Genomic DNA, 20,803 nt, shown 5'->3' on the forward strand with positions numbered 1-20,803 from the left:
ACTTACTTTACGCCCATCTGCAGCCTCTGCATTCCTCGTTTTTCCACCTATGTGCAGAACCTGGGCGGCCAGTCCATGCGTATAGGTTGAAGCTGGACCGATATTACCATGGCTCACAGCCTTGTCTGGGATCCACTGGGTCCATGTGAAGTGGGCAGCAGTGTCCGCAAAGTCTCCCCTAGGCGCGCGCGCCTGTGCAGTGCTGAGGTTTACAGTCGGCGGCGGAAATTTGGGTGAGCTAAAAAAATACTTCACATCCAAATGGATGCTGCCTTGCTAGTGTAGCATGATACCTAACTGGTTGGCCTGAAGCTGCAAGTCCTCTGACACCTCTGACACTCATCGACGTTCTGAAATACTTGTGGTAACAAAAGTACTTTAGAAATACGCAGTCGGGGGGCGTGACCAGGTGTGAACCATGGCGGACATGTCTAAGAGGCGCTCCAGAGCATCTTAACCAAATCCTCATCCATCTGACTGTCTACACATCCAGGGACACCACCACTCACCCCATGCCCCTCAGCTGGCTGCAGAGCATCCCCCCAGGTGTATATTTCCTGCGCATAGGCCTCCTGGTCGAGCCCTGTGGCTGCGGCCTAGTCCGCAGCGGCCATTGTCCGGACTCTTCAGTCTCCATCTGTCTCCATCTTGCTGACTACAAGCCCAGGGACGCTGCCACAAGACTCATCCGACTCAGCTGGCTGTTGTGCATCCCCCAGGTGGATATCTCCTGGGAGGCAGCTGCTCCTGCGAGCATTGTGGTTATCTGCCTAGTCCGCAGCAGCCGTTATTAGGCACGGCGTCCATCCGTGGCAGCGGCGGACTTGCACCCCCTGCGGACAGTTACCAGGCAATTAGCTCCATCCTGCAGCCTTTTTCCCACCAAGGATCTGTGAGTGGAACAGCCAGAGCACAGGCCGCGGCCCTCCGTGTCCCCGCAATCTGCCACCATCTTGCACGCTAGGCCTATAGTCAGCGCTAAGGAACAAGAGAGGAGAGTCCACACTATGCTCCTGGCCCCATCCTGCACATCCTGCATCCCTGGGAACCTGGCGGGATCGCGGAGGAACATCGGTGCAGACGGTAGGTGCCTCTGACCCCTGAGATCATACCCTGCCTGGTTCCACAACACCCCCTGTCCAGAGGCCCGAGTGAATGCCATCTAACCCCCTCAGTGCATGACTGAAAGCTATAAGTGTGGAGTGACTCCCTGAGACCCTTGCTGTTGCTGGCTCTCTGAGAAAAAAAAGACACAATGTACCTCCCAATCTAGAACATCTCCTTGCACAGAGACAGTGATAGTTGCTGTGGAGTGGGGTGAACAGTCTCAGGTCTGTGCAGTGTTCCTCTCCCCTCCAAACCAATGGGCCCTCCAAAAAAGGGGGTAAACAAAAACACAGTCTGCCCACAAGAGAGGCTTGTCCATCCACCCCAGCTACACATACTGACGCCTCTATTGTGGGCAGACTGCAAGCCCTACTGTTGGAGCTAGATATGGACCCTGGAACATCCCTGAATGCAGCTCCTTCTGCCCCCCCATCCAATCCAGATGGTACTGCACTGATCCTGGTGGCCATTGAAAACAGCAAAACATCCATGCTTGTAAGAATAGATCATCTCATGAAAGAATGCAATCTCATAAGAAACTATCTCTGTTACGGTATGTTCGTGATCTCCATTGGCAATGATTCTGCTTGGAGACCAGATTCTGTTCTTCTATCATGAGAGGCTTCTTCTGATCTTACATCATCATGCTGTAACATCAGAACACACATCGTGCTTTGAACATCAGAAGAAGCCACTCATGATAGAAGAACAAGTGCCTGACCTCCAGAAGAAACATTGTCAATGGAGATCACGAACATACAGTAACCTTTAAATGTATTTGTAGTTCTAGACCATAGGCTGTTCATTTTCTAGGCATTTTGCTTGTTATATGTATCTGTCATTCTTGTATTGTATTCCTAAGATTGTAATAGTTTTGTATAAACAGCATCTTTGTATAGTAAAAGCACATTTAAACATTGCAGAAGTCTCAGCTTCCTTGTTATACCACAGAGTAACCTTGCTAGATAGACGCAAGAAAAACAAGGGCGGGTCCCCTCTACCTCCCTTGGGCTGGTTTTGGTCCCCCTCCTATACATCTCAGTACCCCGCCCCCAAATACCTACATTCTAGGGAATTCCCATTTAGTTAAAATTAGTCTCATGGAACATAAGGGGTCTCAAAAACAAAGTTAAAAGAGCTCTCATGATCCCACAAATCCCATAAACCACATATTCTCTTTCTACAAGAGACACACCTCCTGAGGAATAAAATTTTCTCCCTCAGTAGGGCATGGGTGCAACAAGCATTTCATGCTACATACTCTAGCTATGCCAGGGGAGTCACCATTCTTCTACATAAATCTCTTGCTTATAAGGTGTTACAGGTATGTTCGGGAGGCAGATACATCATCTTGGTTTTGGATATAGGTAATGTGAAATATGCATTTGTCAATGTTTACATCCCACCACCATTTTCTCCTGGCATATTGTAAACCATGTAGGAGAAACTGGGACCATTACAGCTCTCTAGAGTCATCTGGGCTGGAGACTTCAATGCGATCTTGCAGGCGGACTTGAATTCCTCCAATCCCCAGCAGATGTCCTGTCAGGACCTTGAGCCCTGGGTGCATACCTTTGACTTAACAGAGATCTGGAGAAACAAATTCCCTTTAGACCATTTCTACTCTCATTACTCTGCCTCACACAAATATGGCTCCCGCATTAATTTGGCGTTTGGCTGAAGACTTATGCTATCTGCCAGTCAGGGTGCTTCCTACTTGCCGGCTGGCATCTTGGACCATTCCCCAATGAAAATTATGGTGTGGGTGGGAGTGGGTAGATACCACAGGCGTCTGGTGCTTGGATTCTAAATGGATACATAACTGAAGGGGGCAGGTACTGCTGCAGGACTCAGGTCCCCACTTCTGGGTGGTGAATGTTTCCACTGCATCCCCTCAGTTGGTGTGGGATGCCTTTAACGCTTTTATCCACGGTCAATTTATCTCCGCCATTAAAACTGCACAGGTCGAATATAACTCGCAGTTGTCTTTACTGGAGCGGGCCGAGTCTGACGCAGCTTCTGGGTTTGTGTCCTTCCCCTGTGAGGACAACTACGCTACACTTGCACAGGCTCGCAGGGACCTGGAACTTCACTTCACCTCCCTCACTCATGCAGATGCTGCCTTACAGGCTGGCAGGCTGTTTGAGTCTGGGGACAAAAATGGTAGGATGCTGGCAAACCTTATAGCGGATTTCCGGTGTCTGACGGTTGTTTCTGAACTGCTTTTGGACACTGGAGATTCTATAACCAACACCTCCGACATATTACATTAGTTTCAGAGTTTTTTTCAAGCCAGGGCGCTTCCCCGGAGCTCTCATCCCTACTGGACACTCTGCGCACTCTCTCCTTGTTGACCCTGTCTGAAGAGGAGGCTGCTTCACTAGATGCAGACATTTCTATCCAAGAAATAGTAAAAGCGGTTAACTCACCCCCCCCCCCCCAACAAAACTCCTGGACCTGACAGGCTACCCGGAGATTGCTATGAATTACAAATCGAACATCTAGCTCCCAGGCTATGCAAGGTTTTCTTGGAAATCTAGGAGTCCTGGTTTCTGCCCCCATCCAGACCCCAAGTACTGTGCTTCTTATAGGCCGATTTCCCTTTTAAATTACAATCATAAAGTCCTGACTAAAGTGCTAGCAACAAGATTGACCAAAATCTCACCATCTTTGATAAGTATTTATGAAACCGGCTTTATCCCAGGGAAATCAACTGAAATTAATCTACGCAGAGTCCTGACTCAGTTGCAGCTCCCCCCTGACGAATCAGCCTCCAGAGTTTTGGTTATGCTTGACATAAAGAAGGCTTTTGATTCGCTAGATTGGGACTACATGTCGGCCATGTTGTCGTGGGTTTTGGTCCACGTTTTTGTAACTGGATTAAGATCCTATACAAAGCCCTTATGGTGCAAATTAAATTGGGGGGAGAGTTATCCAGAGAGCTTCTCATTGGCAGAGGGACTAGACAGAGGTGCCTGTTGTCCCCGTCGCTATTTGTGCTTGCAATGGAGCCCATCGCGCAGGCCATACATAACTTGCCCCTAATTGAAGGCATTCAAGTTGGCACCATCACAGAGAAAGTAGCACTTTATGCAGATGACGTGGTCCTCTTCTTAAAAGACCCTGGACCTTCCCTTAAAGAGGCTCTGGTGTTGCTCTCCTTTTATTCTCCCCTGACAGGGTTAAAGGTCAACTGGGAAAAATCTCTGATCCTACCCATAGATAGGGGGGCTGATGCCAGGGCTCACCCAAATGTAACCCTTAAGTGGACTGCCTCTGACAAATATTTGGGGTAGTGATTTCCCCAAAAGCATCTGACTATGTGGCCCTAAATCTTCTACAGCTATTAAATCTGATGAAAACAACACTTATCAGTGTAGTCCCACCTCCCCCTTTCACTAGTGGGAAGGATTAATCTTTTCAAAATGAAGCTACTACTGTATACTATATATCCTCCGCCGTGCCCCAATGTGGATCCTTAAAAAATACTTTAGGCAGTTTGAGTCTGTAATGATCTCATTCTTTTGGAGAACTCAAAGGCCTAGGTTTCGGCTGATGGTCTTGCAAAGGCCATGGACCAAGGGTGGATTAGCAAGTCCGAATTTATTTAAATATTACCTTGCAGCTCTACTCACCCAGACCCACAACTGGTTGCAAGATGATAAGACTAATGCTGCCGTGGTGCTTGAGGCTGCACTGCTCGGCTCTTATGAAGGATTACGCAATATAACCACCCACAGGGGTGGTTTATTATTGCTCCCTCTCACCCAATCTATGACTGCTGTCATTAAGGCATAGCAGCTTCAACATCCCAGGCCCTTATCTACTTACTCACCATATACTCCTCTATGGCATAACCCTTCCCTGAAGCATTTTTTCTTGATTCCCGACCTCACTGTGTGGGCTTCTAAAGGGATAAAATATCTTAGCCAACCCCGTAAGGGGAGTGCTCTCCAGGCATTCGACTCCCTTAAATAGAAATACGCCCTCCCCAATTCATACCTGTTTAGGTTCCTTTAGTTGAGACATGCCTTTCAGATGCAATTTGGCAATCAGCCCCTAACCTTAACCCTGTCCAGAACTGAGGCTGTGCTATGAGGGGGGGGTAGTCTGGGTAAACCACTCTCTACAATATACAAGTCTCTTCAACCCTCCATCCATGATGGCCTCAACAAACTATTATCACAATGGCAAGAGGAAGTCCCAATGTTAGATTCCGAAGACTGGGAGGATGTTTGGGACTACCCTATGCAAAGCTTAGTATCAGCCAGAGACAGATTAATCCAATTTAGGATTCACCATAGAGTATATCTCGCACCTCAACGCTTATGGAAAATTTCTCCCTCACAATCTTCACAATGTTGGCGCTGTACGGCCGACCCTACCACTTTCCTGCATGTGGTTTGGGAATGTCCTGGCATAAAATTATTCTGGACAGCGGTTTCCTGATGTATTTACACAGTCACCACAATTGCAATACCACTATCAATTGATGTTTGCATTTTAGGTCTCGTTCACCTACTAGCTACCTCTCCATCTATGAGAACTTTGATAGGCCTCCTACTGTGTTATGCACGTAAAACTATACTCCTTAAATGGAAATCCACCCAGCCCCTACCTTAAATTATTGGAAGAATATAGTCAATAAAGCGGTCCCACTGTATAAATTTACATATGAATCTAGGGAGTGTTCAAAAAAATTCTCCAAAGTATGGGATATTTGGAGTCCTGAGATACTGTCGGATCCTCAGCAACCCCTTCTTAGGATACTCTGTTTTGTTTCTGTTTACTGCTTAGAGGTGGACTATATACAGGGAATGTACCACCGACCCTTTTAACTTTGCACACCCCAGATACCTTGCTTCCAATTCCCTAAGCCTTGGTTACCAACCACCTTACCTTTTGTTGTTTTTCTTTTAATGTGTGTGTTTTTACCTAAGTCTGGTTATTCCTAATAGGCTTTGTTTTGTATTTCAATTTATATTCTTATAACAAAAAGAATTAAAAAAGAAAAAGAAACACACAGTCAAACCAAGCAGTTAAATCTTTTTTTACTGAAAGATTAATGGCAATGACATTCAGTAACATAAAACTTGTTACCGGCAGAGAATTCACTTTGGAAAGTAACTCTAAAATTAGAAACAGTCAAACAGCAATAACTAATTGTAGTACAGTATAAACACTTACACAGAATCAGCAAACTCTGCCTAGATTGAGCTCTATGGATACAGGTGGAAGAAGGGCAGGGGAATAATCGGGTGTATGTCAGACCACTCCCTTCTGTTCCTTGACTCCACCATCCCAAAGAACTGTATAACCCTGTTTTTAATTTAATACAATATGACACTTAAATCATTAGGCCTGCTCTTATAGAGAACAGAGTCCTGGGAGGAAGTGTGGGCCCTTATGGCACCAGTGGCTTTTTATTCCTTGTGAGGGGGGGGATATGTTGTAGTTTCTCAGAAGAACATAATGCCTCTAGCTCTTTAGTGAGGTGTTTTAACCACCTTCAGACGGACCATTTTGCTGGTAAATGACCAGAGGTCTTTTTACAATTTGGCACTGCGCTGCTTTAACTGGTAATTGCGCGGTCATGCAATGTTGTACCCAAACAAAATTTGCGTCCTTTTCTTCCCACAAATAGAGCTTTCTTTTGATGGTATTTGATTGCCTCTGCGATTTTTATTTTTTGCGATATAAACGTAAAAAGACCGCAAATTTTGAAAAAAAATGATATTTTCTACTTTTTGTTATTAGAAAAATCCAATAAACTCAATTTTAGTCATACATTTAGGCCAAAATGTATTCAGCCACATGTCTTTGGTAAAAAAAAAGTCAATAATTGTATATTTATTGGTTTGCGCAAAAGTTGTCACATCTACAAACTAAGGTACGTTTTCTGGAATTTACGCAGCTTTTAGTTTACGACTGCCTATCTCATTTCTTGAGGTGTTAAAATGGCAGGGCAGTACAAAACCCCCCCAAATGACCCCATTTTGGAAAGTAGACACCCTAAGGAAATTGATAAGTGGCATGTTGAGCCCATTGAATATTTTATTTTTTTGCCTCAAGCGATTGAATAATGACAAAAAATTTTTTTTTTTTTTTTACACAAAGTTGTCACTAAATGATATATTGCTCACACATGCTATGGGCATATGTGAAATGACACCCCAAAATAAATTCTGCTGCTTCTCCTGAGTACGGGGATACCACATATGTGGGACTTTTTGGGAGCCTAGCCGCGTACGGGGCCCCGAAAACCAAGCACCGCCTTCAGGCTTTCTAAGGGCGTAAATTTTTGATTTCACTTCTCACTACCTATTACAGTTTTGAAGGCCATAAAATGCCAAGATGGCACAAAACCTCCACAAATGACCCCATTTTAGAAAGTAGACACCCCAAGCTATTTGCTGAGAGGCATTTTGAGTCCATGGAATATTTTATATTTTGCCACAAGTTGCAGGAAAATTACAAACTTTAATTTTTTTTTTTTTTTTTTTCACAAAGTTGTCACTAAATGATATATTGCTCACACATGCTATGGGCATATGTGAAATGACACCCCAAAATAAATTCTGCTGCTTCTCCTGAGTACGGGGATACCACATATGTGGGACTTTTTGGGAGCCTAGCCACGTACGGGGCCCCGAAATCCAAGAACTGCCTTCAGGTTTTCTAAGGGCGTAAATATTTGACTTCACTCCTCACTACCTATTACAGTTTTGAAGGCCATAAAATGCCAAGATGGCACAAAACCCCCACAAATGACCCCATTTTAGAAAGTAGACACCCCAAGCTATTTGCTGAGAGGCATGTTGAGTCCATGGAATATTTTATATTTTGCCACAAGTTGCGGGAAAATTACAAACTTTTTTTTTTTTTTTTTTTTTTTAACAAAGTTGTCACTAAATGATATATTGCTCACGCATGCCATGGGCATATGTGAAATGACACCCCAAAATAAATTCTGCTGCTTCTCCTGAGTACGGGGATACCACATATGTGGGACTTTTTGGGAGCCTAGCCGCGTACGGGGCCCCGAAAACCAAGCACCGCCTTCAGGCTTTCTAAGGGCGTTACAGTTTTGAAGGCCATAAAATGCCAAGATGGCACAAACCCCCCCCAAATGACCCCATTTTGGAAAGTAGACACCCCTAAATTTAGGGGTACACTAGTGAGACTAGGTAATAAATAGCGGGTGCCCTGAAACTATAAAAAAATAACTAACCAACCAGCGTCACCTGTAACAGTTATATGGTGATCACTGGTGAAAGGGTTAACTAGGGGGCAATCAGGGGGCTTTATGCGGTAGTATATGGGGGTCCCTGGCGCTATAAAAAGCTGCGGCGAACCTAAATACCTACCTGCCTAACTAGCGTCACCTGTGACACTAATACAGTGATCAGAAAAACGATCGCTTATTAGGCTGGGTTCACACTGGAGCGATGCGGGAACGCCACGAACCTGCGGCGGGTTCCCGCATCACATGCCTCCCGGCGGCAGTTCACACTGCCCTATGCGAACTGCTGGGAGTGTCAGTGAAATGTTAATGACACCCCCAGATCAGTTTGCATATTGCAGTGCGATCTGCAAACTCGCTGCGGACCAAAAAAAGGGTCCCGTGCGAGTTTGCGGCGGGTGCGACACGAATTCAGCCATACTATCTGTATGGCTGAACTCGAATCGCACAGAGATCGGATGTGATTTGCACTGCAGTGCGGTGCGAATCACATCCGTTCTCATAAACCGCTGCAATGTGAACCCAGCCTTAGTGACACTGGCGACGGGGGGTGATCACGGGGTTAAACCTTTATTGGGGGGTTAGGGGGGCACATTAGAACTAAAGGGGGCTAACCCTAACTGCCCTAACAGTTATTACAGTCACAAATGACACCCGCCGGGTGATCAGGGGGTTAAACCTTTATTAGGTAATAAATGGCGGGTGCCCTGAAACTATAAAAAATAACTAACCAACCAGCGTCACCTGTAACAGTTATATGGTGATCACTGGTGAAAGGGTTAACTAGGGGGCAATCAGGGGGCTTTATGCGGTAGTATATGGGGGTCCCTGGCGCTATAAAAAGCTGCGGCGAACCTAAATACCTACCTGCCTAACTAGCGTCACCTGTGACACTAATACAGCGATCAGAAAAACTATTGCTTATTAGGCTGGGTTCACACTGGAGCGATGCGGGAACGCCATGAATCCGCGGCGGGTTCCCGCATCGCATGCCTCCCGGCGGCAGTTCACACTGCCCTATGCGAACTGCTGGGAGTGTCAGTGAAATGTTAATGACACCCCAGATCAGTTCGCATATCGCAGTGCGATCTGCAAACTCGGATCGCATGGTGTGAACACCCATGCGATCCGATTCTGCTGCGGGCCAAAAAAAGGGTCCCGTGCGAATTTGCGGCGGGTGCGACACGAATTCAGCCATACTATCTGTATGGCTGAACTCGAATCGCACAGAGATCGGATGTGATTTGCACTGCAGTGCGGTGCGAATCACATTCGTTCTCATAAACCGCTGCAATGTGAACCCAGCCTTAGTGACACTGGCGACGGGGGGTGATCACGGGGTTAAACCTTTATTGGGGGGGTTAGGGGGGCACATTAGAACTAAAGGGGGCTAACCCTAACTGCCCTAACAGTTATTACAGTCACAAATGACACCAATGCAAAAAAAAATAAATAAAGCAATTGGTGTCACTGTGACTGGGGGGGCAGGGGTAATTGGGGGGTGATCGGGGGGTAAAGGGGGGGTGTGAGTGTGCCTGGCATGTTCTACTGTATGTGTGGTGTGTTGGTGCAACTCACCGAACCTCTCTCCTCGGTGCCGGAACGAAAAATACCGACACGGAGGAGAGAATACATCACTTCCTCTCCTGTGTTTACATTACAGGAGAGGAAGTGATGTCACGGGACATTTTCATTCGTCGGGAGCGATCGCGAGGGGGTGGCCATGAATGAATGACCGTCCCCTCGTCCGGGATCGCTCCCGAACGAATACCGACTGCCGCAGGCACCGGGCGGGGGCCCGATCGGGCCCCCGACCGGCGGGCAGGCAAGGACGTACATGTAAGCCCTTATGCCTGCCTGTGCCATTCTGTCGACGTACATCGTCGTGCGGCGGTCGGCAAGTGGTTAAGTGTCCCGACAAGAAAGGTGGTGAGAAGTATACTTGTGTCCTGACAAGGAGGGTAAAGTCTGTGGCTGTTCAGCAAAGAGTAAGTGTAGCACAGAGTTCTCCTACAGGTTACATCAGTGAACAAAACAACGGTGTCTGCATGCAGTGTCCTTTGTTTTAGGAAGATGGGCCCGCTCACCTATCCCTGTGACCTGTGGTAATAAGGGGTGGCCTAAAGGCTCCGCAGCAGGCACCCACAGGGTCTAGGTCAAGGGATGCCACAGCTCGGCTGGATCTCACATTGATGTGATAAGAGCAGCCTCCAGGCTGCTCCTGGATGACCAGAAGTGTCTGGCAGTGGCAACACCCGCTCACGATAACTCTCTTTGTCCCGGTTGTACAGGCCGCAACTCAGCCGCAGCACAATCTAACAGAGTCACTGCTTGCAGATCCAGGCCATGGTCCCGAGAGAGTGATTCTGCCCCCACACAGGCTTTTTATACCCTCTCCCAGCTTTCTGTTCTACTTTCCCCAGCCAGTTGAGATTTGTAGTTCGTAACAGTCTGACTGAGTAAAGAACTTTTGGACTGCATGTTCCAAGATGCTTTGCTCCAGTCTTAATTTTCATTCACCTTGATTGCAGGATGTGATGACAGAGTCCAAACTGGGCACTAGAGGGAAACAGCCACACTGTAGCAATGTTGCAGTGTCTCTTGAATATGTAGGCAATATTAAGCATCTCCTTGCCCTGTTCAGCTGCTATGCATACCCTTACTCCTCCACTGGTAGTACTCTGCATAACAGGTGCACACATGACATTAACCCTTTAATGGCTTATCGTGTTTTCTTTGCAGTTGTGCTATTATGCCAATCCCTGCAAAAGACCAGAATTCCAAGAGAAATTACTAGGCGCCTGTGGATGACTACTGTATCCAGCTATTGCCTGTTGGAATGTAGGACATCCTATTATATTTTTTGTGCTTGTGGTCAGTGGACACCCTTCAGGGATAGTCGCCATCTACAGTCAAAGGGAGTGGTAGGTGCTCACAGAAAAAGGAGGCCAACCCTGGGTTTGAGCACCCTAACAGATTCTTAACAGCTGGTTGAAGATGTGGGGGTATCAAGCTCAGAGGTTGCAGCCCTAGATGTCACTGCTCCCTCTAACAGCCAGGAGAGCAGACCATCTAGTATGGGTGGTGAGGGGAGTACAGGTAGGCCTGGACAGTTGATGGTAATAGGGGACTGTATAACTGGAAGGACTGATAGAATAATTTGTCATCAGAATCGCTTCAACCGAATGTTTTTTTTGTCTCCCTGGTGTCAGGGTTTGGCATGTGGTGTACCGGGTTGATAAATTACTGGGAGGGGCTGGGCATGACCCAGCTGTCTTGTGCCACGTTGGAACCAATGACAGACTATATGTAAGGTAGAGGCTCCTTAAGAGCAAATTTAAAGAACTAGGCTGGAAGTTGAAGGGAAGGACATCTAAGGTGATATTCTCTGAAATATTGCCTGTGCCATGCACAACACAGGAAAGCAGGTGGTGATTAGAGAGCTGAATGCATGGCTAAAGACCTGGTGAAAGGAGCAGGGATTTAGGTTTTTAGAGCACTGGGCTGACTTTTCATTGTGGTTCAACCTATATGCTAAAGATGGTTTGCACCTAAATGGAAGGGGGTCTGCTGTGCTGGGGGAGAGGTTTTGGGGAAGGCTGGAGGAGTATTTAAATTAGGATTGTGGGGGGGAGGGTGAATTAGATTATAATGGGGCAGACAGGTCCAACAGGGGTCAGCCTCTATTGGTTGGTGGAATGGGGGGGAGATGGGGGGAGGGCTATGGCAGATGATATGTGGTTCCTATGTTACAAACAACCATTGTAATTTGTACTATTTGTACTAAAATAAAAAAATATGCAACATTCATTTGCAAAATGTGATAATGAATTGAAGTGTTTGTTCAACCATGCCAGAAGTCTGCAAAGCAAAATAGGTGAGTTGGAAGCTCTGGTGCATGAGGAGAACTATAATCTAATTGATATTGTTGAATCTTGGCTTCATTCTTCTCATGACTGAGCAATTAACCAGTTGCCGACCGCCGCACGCCGATGTACGTCGGTAGAATGGCACGGGCAGGCATAAGGACATACATGTACGTCCCTTGCCTCCCGCGGGTCGGGGGCCCGATCGGGCCCCCGCCCGGTGCCTGCGGCGGTCGGTTTTCGTCCGGGAGCGATCCGGGACGAGGGGGCGGCCATTCATTCATGGCCACCCCCTCGCGATCGCTCCCGACGAATAGAAATCCCCGGTGACATCACTTCCTCTCCTGTAATGTAAACACAGGAGAGGAAGTGATGTATTCTCTCCTCCGTGTCGGTATTTTTCGTTCCGACACGGAGGAGAGCGGATCAGTGAGTTGCACCAACACTCTACACACACAGTAGAACATGCCAGGCACACTCACACCCCCCCTTTACCCCCCGATCACCCCCCCAATTACCCCTGCCCCCCAGTCACAGTGACACCAATGTCATTTTTTTTTATTTTATTTATTTTTTTGCATTGGTGTCATTTGTGACTGTAATAACTGTTAGGGCAGTTAGAGTTAGCCCCCTTTAGTTCTAATGTACCCCCCTAACCCCCCCAATAAAGGTTTAACCCCGTGATCACCCCCCGTCGCCAGTGTCACTAAGGCTGGGTTCACATTGCAGCGGTTTATGAGAACGAATGTGATTCGCACCGCACTGCAGTGCAAATCACATCCGATCTCTGTGCGATTCGAGTTCAGCCATTCGCCGCACCCGCCGCACCCGCCGCACCCGCCGCACCCGCCGCAAATTCGCACGGGACCCTTTTTTTGGTCCGCAGCAGAATCGGATCGCATGGGTGTTCACACCATGCGATCCGAGTTTGCAGATCGCACTGCGATATGCGAACTGATCTGGGGGTGTCAGTAACATTTCACTGACACTCCCAGCAGTTCGCATAGGGCAGTGTGAACTGCCGCCGGGAGGCATGCGATGCGGGAACCCGCCGCGGATTCGCGGCGTTTCCGCATCGCTCCAGTGTGAACCCAGCCTAATAAGCGATCATTTTTCTGATCGCCGTATTAGTGTCACAGGTGACGCTAGTTAGGCAGGTAGGTATTTAGGTTCGCCGCAGCTTTTTATAGCGCCAGGGACCCCCATATACTACCGCATAAAGCCCCCTGATTGCCCCCTAGTTAACCCTTTCACCAGTGATCACCATATAACTGTTACAGGTGACGCTGGTTGGTTAGTTATTTTTTCATAGTTTCAGGGCACCCGCCATTTATTACCTAATAAAGGTTTAACCCCCTGATCACCCGGCGGGTGTCATTTGTGACTAATAACTGTTAGGGCAGTTAGGGTTAGCCCCCTTTAGTTCTAAGGTACCCCCCTAACCCCCCCAATAAAGGTTTAACCCCGTGATCACCCCCCGTCGCCAGTGTCACTAAGGCTGGGTTCACATTGCAGCGGTTTATGAGAACGGATGTGATTCGCACCGCACTGCAGTGCAAATCACATCCGATCTCTGTGCGATTCGAGTTCAGCCATTCGCCGCACCCGCCGCACCCGCCACACCCGCCGCAAATTCGCACGGGACCCTTTTTTTGGCCCGCAGCAGAATCGGATCGCATGGGTGTTCACACCATGCGATCTGAGTTTGCAGATCGCACTGCGATATGCGAACTGATCTGGGGGTGTCAGTAACATTTCACTGACACTCCCAGCAGTTCGCATAGGGCAGTGTGAACTGCCGCCGGGAGGCATGCGATGCGGGAACCCGCCGCGCATTCGTGGCGTTCCCGCATCGCTCCAGTGTGAACCCAGCCTAATAAGCGATCGTTTTTCTGATCGCTGTATTAGTGTCACAGGTGACGCTAGTTAGGCAGGTAGGTATTTAGGTTCGCTGCAGCTTTTTATAGCGCCAGGGACCCCCATATACTACCGCATAAAGCCCCCTAATTGCCCCCTAGTTAACCCTTTCACCAGTGATCACCATATAACTGTTACAGGTGACGCTGGTTGGTTAGTTATTTTTTTATAGTTTCAGGGCACCCGCCATTTATTACCTAGTCTCACTAGTGTACCCCTAAATTTAGGGGTGTCTACTTTCCAAAATGGGGTCATTTGGGGGGGGTTTGTGCCATCTTGGCATTTTATGGCCTTCAAAACTGTAACGCCCTTAGAAAGCCTGAAGGCGGTGCTTGGTTTTCGGGGCCCCGTACGCGGCTAGGCTCCCAAAAAGTCCCACATATGTGGTATCCCCGTACTCAGGAGAAGCAGCAGAATTTATTTTGGGGTGTCATTTCACATATGCCCATGGCATGCGTGAGCAATATATCATTTAGTGACAACTTTGTGAAAAAAAAAAAAAAAAAAAAAAAGTTTGTCATTTTCCCGCAACTTGTGGCAAAATATAAAATATTCCATGGACTCAACATGCCTCTCAGCAAATAGCTTGGGGTGTCTACTTTCTAAAATGGGGTCATTTGTGGGGGTTTTGTGCCATCTTGGCATTTTATGGCCTTCAAAACTGTAATAGGTAGTGAGAAGTGAACTCAAAAATTTACTCCCTTAGAAAGCCTGAAGGCGGTGCTTGGTTTTCGGGGCCCCGTACGCGGCTAGGCTCCCAAAAAGTCCCACATATGTGGTATCCCCGTACTCAGGAGAAGCAGCAGAATTTATTTTGGGGTGTCATTTCACATATGCCCATGGCATGCATGAGCAATATATCATTTAGTGACAACTTTGTTAAAAAAAAAAAAAAAAAAAAAAAAAAGTTTGTAATTTTCCCGCAACTTGTGGCAAAATATAAAATATTCCATGAACTCAACATGCCTCTCAGCAAATAGCTTGGGGTGTCTACTTTCTAAAATGGGGTCATTTGTGGGGGTTTTGTGCCATCTTGGCATTTTATGGCCTTCAAAACTGTAATAGGTAGTGAGAAGTGAACTCAAAAATGTACGCCCTAAGAAAGCCTGAAGGCGGTGCTTGGTTTTCGGGGCCCCGTACGCGGCTAGGCTCCCAAAAAGTCCCACATATGTGGTATCCCCGTACTCAGGAGAAGCAGCAGAATTTATTTTGGGGTGTCATTTCACATACGCCCATAGCATGTGTGAGCAATATATCATTTAGTGACAACTTTGTGTAAAAAAAAAAAAAAATTTTTTTTTTTGTCATTATTCAATCGCTTGAGGCAAAAAAATAAAATATTCAATGGGCTCAACATGCCTCTTATCAGTTTCCTTAGGGGGTCTACTTTCCAAAATGGGGTCATTTGGGGGGGTTTTGTACTGCCCTGCCATTTTAGCACCTCAAGAAATGAGATAGGCAGTCGTAAACTAAAAGCTGCGTAAATTCCAGAAAACGTACCTTAGTTTGTAGATGTGACAACTTTTGCGCAAACCAATAAATATACAATTATTGACTTTTTTTTTACCAAAGACATGTGGCTGAATACATTTTGGCCTAAATGTATGACTAAAATTGAGCTTATTGGATTTTTCTAATAACAAAAAGTAGAAAATATCATTTTTTTTCAAAATTTGCGGTCTTTTTACGTTTATATCGCAAAAAATAAAAATCGCAGAGGCAATCAAATACCATCAAAAGAAAGCTCTATTTGTGGGAAGAAAAGGACGCAAATTTTGTTTGGGTACAACATTGCATGACCGCGCAATTACCAGTTAAAGCAGCGCAGTGCCAAAGTGTAAAAAGACCTCTGGTCATTTACCAGCAAAATGGTCCGGTCTGAAAGTGGTTAATATTCCTGGCTTTTCTCTCTTTCAGAAAGAATGGGTAAAACGGAGGGGTGGTGGTGTCTTTCTCTATGTGAGAAGTGATCTCAAAGCGAGTATTAAAAAGGACATAGTTGATGGAGAGTGTGATGAGTCTGAAGCATTATGGGTGGAACTTTACATGGGTGTGTGTACTACAAAGGTTGTCATTTGAGTATGTTATAGACATCGCAGTGTTAGTGAGGAGGTGGAGACTCAGCTCCTTGCACAGATGGAAAGGGCTGCAAGGGCTGGGACAGTGATAATAATGGGGGATTTTAATTACACAGAAATTAACTGGAGTAATGGCACTGCTGGCACAGTTAAAGGGCAAAAATGTATAAACCTATTACAAGAGAATGTTATGGTCCAGTTTATTGAGGCCCGACTAGGAAGGGCGTTCTGATGGACCTGATAATCTCAAATCATGCAGAGATTATTACCAATATTCATATAAAAGAACATTTGGGTAGCAGTGACCATAACATGATTTCATGTATTGTTAGCTGTAAGCAACAAACACATACGGGTAAGGTTAAAACACTTCAGTAATTTTTTCATCTTTTCATTCATAACATTTTCTTTGTTGTTCTAACTTTGGATAGTAAAACATTTTTTTCCTGCCAGTAAATACCTTATACAGCCCACTTCCTGTTTATTGTCTGGTAAAAAGCCTATGGCCTATGACATCATGCATAGCTCTGTCTCAATATCATGAGATTTTACCAGGAAAAGGACGGGGATGAGTCATAAGAAGGCCAATGAGAGCTGCAGGGCTGGTGGTGTGCCTCTGCTTGTGTCTGTGTAAGTCCTGGAAGTGAACAGGCAGCATCTTCAGCTGTCCACAGTTAAAATGGATACAGCCAGACTTAGTGGAGGGAGCTTTCTGCAGCATATTTGGAAAGTACAGAATCACTGTATAAAAAAATATGCAAAGTGGTTGGTGGTTTAAGACTAAAAATAAAACCTATGTGGCTCACAGCCAAAGTTAAAATGGCTATAAATAATACAAAAAAAAAAGCTTTTAAAAAATATAAAAATGAAGGAACACTATCAGTGTTTAAATGTTACAAAGAATATAACAGAATATGTAAAAAGGAAATCAAGGACGCAAAAATGTTAAACGAACAAAAGATTGCAAAAGATAGTAGGACAAACCTGAAAAAATTCTTCAAATATATTAATAGTAAAAAGGTCAGCTCTGAGCATGTAAGCCCTTTACAAAATGAATCTAGAGTGAGTGACTGGGGACAAAGAGAACGCACATTTATTAAATACTTTTTTCAGCTCTCATGTCCATAATGGGGGTGGTAGTGACACAGCCCCAAATGATCCACAATGGCTCAAAAGTGATATGGTCCAGAAATATTTAGGCAGAATAAAGGTGGATAAAGCACCTGGACCAGATGGCATCCACCTGTCACGTACCTGGTAGTTGAGCCTGGAATGCAGGGAGCGGCCCCTCGTATCCCCTGGCTAATGAACCCCTGGAGATGGAGACAGGTATTCAAAAGTTCAGGGGGCACAAGTGCCTGGCAGGTAGGACTGGTCCGGATAAGCAGCTGGGCACCGACAGCAAGTTGGTAGGGCTGATGGTACTTGACTGTAGCAGGCAGGCACAAGTGCGGAGACTGGCTGGTAGGTGTGCGTCAGGAAATACTGGAACCCCAACAGGTAAACAGGAACAGCGGAGTCGGGTACAGGCCGGGTCAGCAGGAATCGGTCAGCAAGGTACAAGAGGATGAGGCAGAGACGTGGTCGGACAAGCAGAGGTCGTAGGCAGGCAGCAACGGATCAAGGTCAAAGAACAAGCCGGGTGTCAAGGATCAAGGTAACAGGTACTGGTACAGAAAGCAAGGTCACGGACATGCTGTAGACTGGACAGCATGGATGGAAGGGAGCCAGTGACTTAAGAAGGCCTTAGGGCGCCAAACGGACGTACGACGGGTCAGCGCGCCCCCGCGAGTAGACGTGCTCCCGTTCGTGACCCACGAGCGTGTGCGCGCTCGTTCGTGTTGACGCGAGTGCGTTCGTTAGCTTTAGCGCGCGTCAAAGGGAAACGACGGGCTCTCCACGACAGGTTTCTACGGGTAAGTCTCCTGTGTATGGCCGAAACGTCCGAGTGATCGTGACATTGCCCCCCCCAAGGGGCAGCCCCCGGATGCCCAACTGAGCCCACTTGTTCGGGTGGGAATTCTTGAAAGCACGGATGAGTCTCTTGGCATGAATGTTAGCCTCTGGCTCCCAGGAGTTCTCTTCAGGTCCATACCCTTTCCACTTGACTAAGAATTGGACCTGGTTCTTTCTCTTCCTACAGTCCAGAATGGCCTCGATTTCAAACTCAATCTCCCCATTGACCAACACAGGTTCCGGGGGAGAGGAGGTCCTGTCAGTGAAGGGGTCCGCGACTGCAGGTTTGAGAAGCGATACGTGGAATACTGGATGAATTCGGAAGGATTCGGGAAGTTCTAGTTCAAATGCCACGTCATTTAATTTCCTCTTGATCGGGAAGGGACCCAGGAATTTCGGGCCCAACTTCTTGGAGGGGCAGGACAGTCTAAGATTTAAGGTGGACAACCAGACCCGATCCCCGACTTTAAGATCCAGCTCCCCTCTTCTCCTTCTGTCGAAGACTTCCTTGTTATGCTCTTGTGACCTGGCCAGGGTTTCTCGTAAGAGCTTGTTATTCTCTTCAAAGAAGTTAAGTCTCTTCTGAACCGCTGGTACTGAACACTCGGGAAGGTTGCCAGACAAAAACAACGGATGGAACCCGAAGTTCGCATAGAAGGGGGATTGCTTGGTGGCTGAATGGATTGTGTTATTGTAGGCGAACTCGGCCATTGGCAACAGGGAGACCCAGTCGTCTTGCGAGAAGGACGAAAAACAGCGAAGGTACTGCTCCAAAGTCTGATTCGTCCTCTCGGTCTGACCGTTGGTCTGCGGGTGGTAGGCTGAGGACATGCAAAGGTCGATCTTCAGAGTTCTACAGAGCGCCCTCCAAAATCTTGAGGTGAACTGCACCCCCCTATCAGACGTGATGTTGGCGGGGATGCCGTGAAGTCTCACTATTTCTTTCACAAAGGCGTTAGCTGTCTCTGCGGCTGAGGGGGTGCCCTTCATGGGCAAGAAGTGAGCCATCTTAGTGAGTCTATCGACTACGACAAAGATCGTTGTATGGTTCTCCGAAGGGGGAAGTTCGACGATAAAATCCATGGAGATCATCCTCCATGGTCTATCTGGAACAGGTAGCGGTCTTAGTAGGCCCCAGGCTCTTGACTTGTCGCCCTTATTCCGAATACAGATGGCGCAAGCCTGTATGTACTTCTTGCAGTCATCCTTCATCCGTGGCCACCAGAAGGTACGCCTGAGTAATTCCAGGGTCTTGAATACCCCAAAGTGGCCAGCCAGAGGGTGGTCATGACAGGAGGCCAGAACCAGGGTCCGAACTGTCTGGGGGACGAAGATCCTGTTCCCATGCCACATAAGGCCATCATTGGAGGACAACGAGGCGCCGGGTGGGGGTGAAGCGCCTATGGAGGCTTGCTTGACTTGAGACACTACATCTCCTTGGAGCAGAAGAAAGTTTCCAGCAGAGAGGATGGTGTCGATAGGTGGCGAGTTTTCCGGCTGACTAAACATGCGGGATAAAGCGTCTGGCTTCGTATTCTTGGATCCGGGACGATAAGTAATGTGGAATACAAATCTTGAGAAAAAGAGTGCCCACCTGGCCTGACGAGGCTTCAATCTCTTAGCTGACTTTAAATATTCCAGGTTTTTGTGGTCTGTATAGACCAGGATTGGATGGATAGCCCCCTCCAGCAGGTAGCGCCACTCCTCGAGTGCAGACTTGATTGCTAATAGCTCGCGATCACCGACGTCGTAATTTCTTTCGGCCTCTGATAACTTGCGAGAGAAAAAAGCGACCGGGTGGAGTAAGGACTTGGGTCCCTGCCTCTGGGAGAGTATAGCTCCGACTGCTACTTCCGAAGCGTCAACTTCAAGGGTATACGGTAGAGCGGGATCGGGGTGTTTCAGGATTGAGGCTGAGACGAACAAATCCTTCAGGGTTTTGAAGGCCTCTTGTGCTTCAGGGGTCCAACGGAACCTCTGGCCCTGCTTGGTCAGCCCGGTAATGGGGGCGATAATAGAGGAGAATCCCTTTATGAACTTACGATAAAAGTTAGCGAAGCCTACAAATCGCTGAACTCCCTTCCTATCGGAGGGGGCAGGCCAGTCCTGGATTGCAGAGATCTTCTGGGGATCCATCTCTACCCCTCTAACCGAGATAACCAGGCCGAGGAACTGGATACTCTCCTTTTCGAAAACACATTTCTCGGGCTTGGCGTACAAGCCGTGAAGGCGGAGGCGGGTCAGAACCTTCTTAACGTGCTCTCTGTGGGTGGCTAGAGTGGAGGAAAAAATTAGGATGTCATCCAAGTAAATAATCACAAACAAATCAAGATAATCTCTAAAAATGTAATTAACAAAATGCTGGAACGTGGCTGGGGCATTACACAACCCGAATGGCATCACTAAGTATTCGTAGTGTCCGAAGCGGGTACGAAAGGCTGTTTTCCATTCATCGCCCTTTCTGATACGGACGAGGTTGTAGGCACCCCGAAGATCCAGCTTTGTGAACAACTTAGCGGAACCCAGTCTCTGGAAAAGTTCAGGTACTAAAGGCAGGGGGTAGCGATTTTTAATGGTGATCTTGTTTAAGGCCCGATAATCCACACATGGGCGCAGGGAGTGGTCCTTCTTTTCCA

General features: G+C 47.1%; 1 protein-coding gene across 1 annotated transcript in view; it reads left to right on the plus strand.

The window, feature by feature from the left end:
* CAPN9 (calpain 9) overlaps window positions 1-20,803 on the plus strand; it is a 1,247,204-nt gene that overhangs the window by 1,169,684 nt on the left and 56,717 nt on the right. The window lies entirely within an intron of this gene.

The sequence above is a fragment of the Lithobates pipiens genome, unplaced genomic scaffold (genome assembly GCF_037356315.1).
Source record: "Lithobates pipiens isolate NorthernLeopardFrog02 unplaced genomic scaffold, aLitPip1_a1.2 Scaffold_18, whole genome shotgun sequence".
Lineage (NCBI taxonomy): Eukaryota > Metazoa > Chordata > Amphibia > Anura > Ranidae > Lithobates > Lithobates pipiens.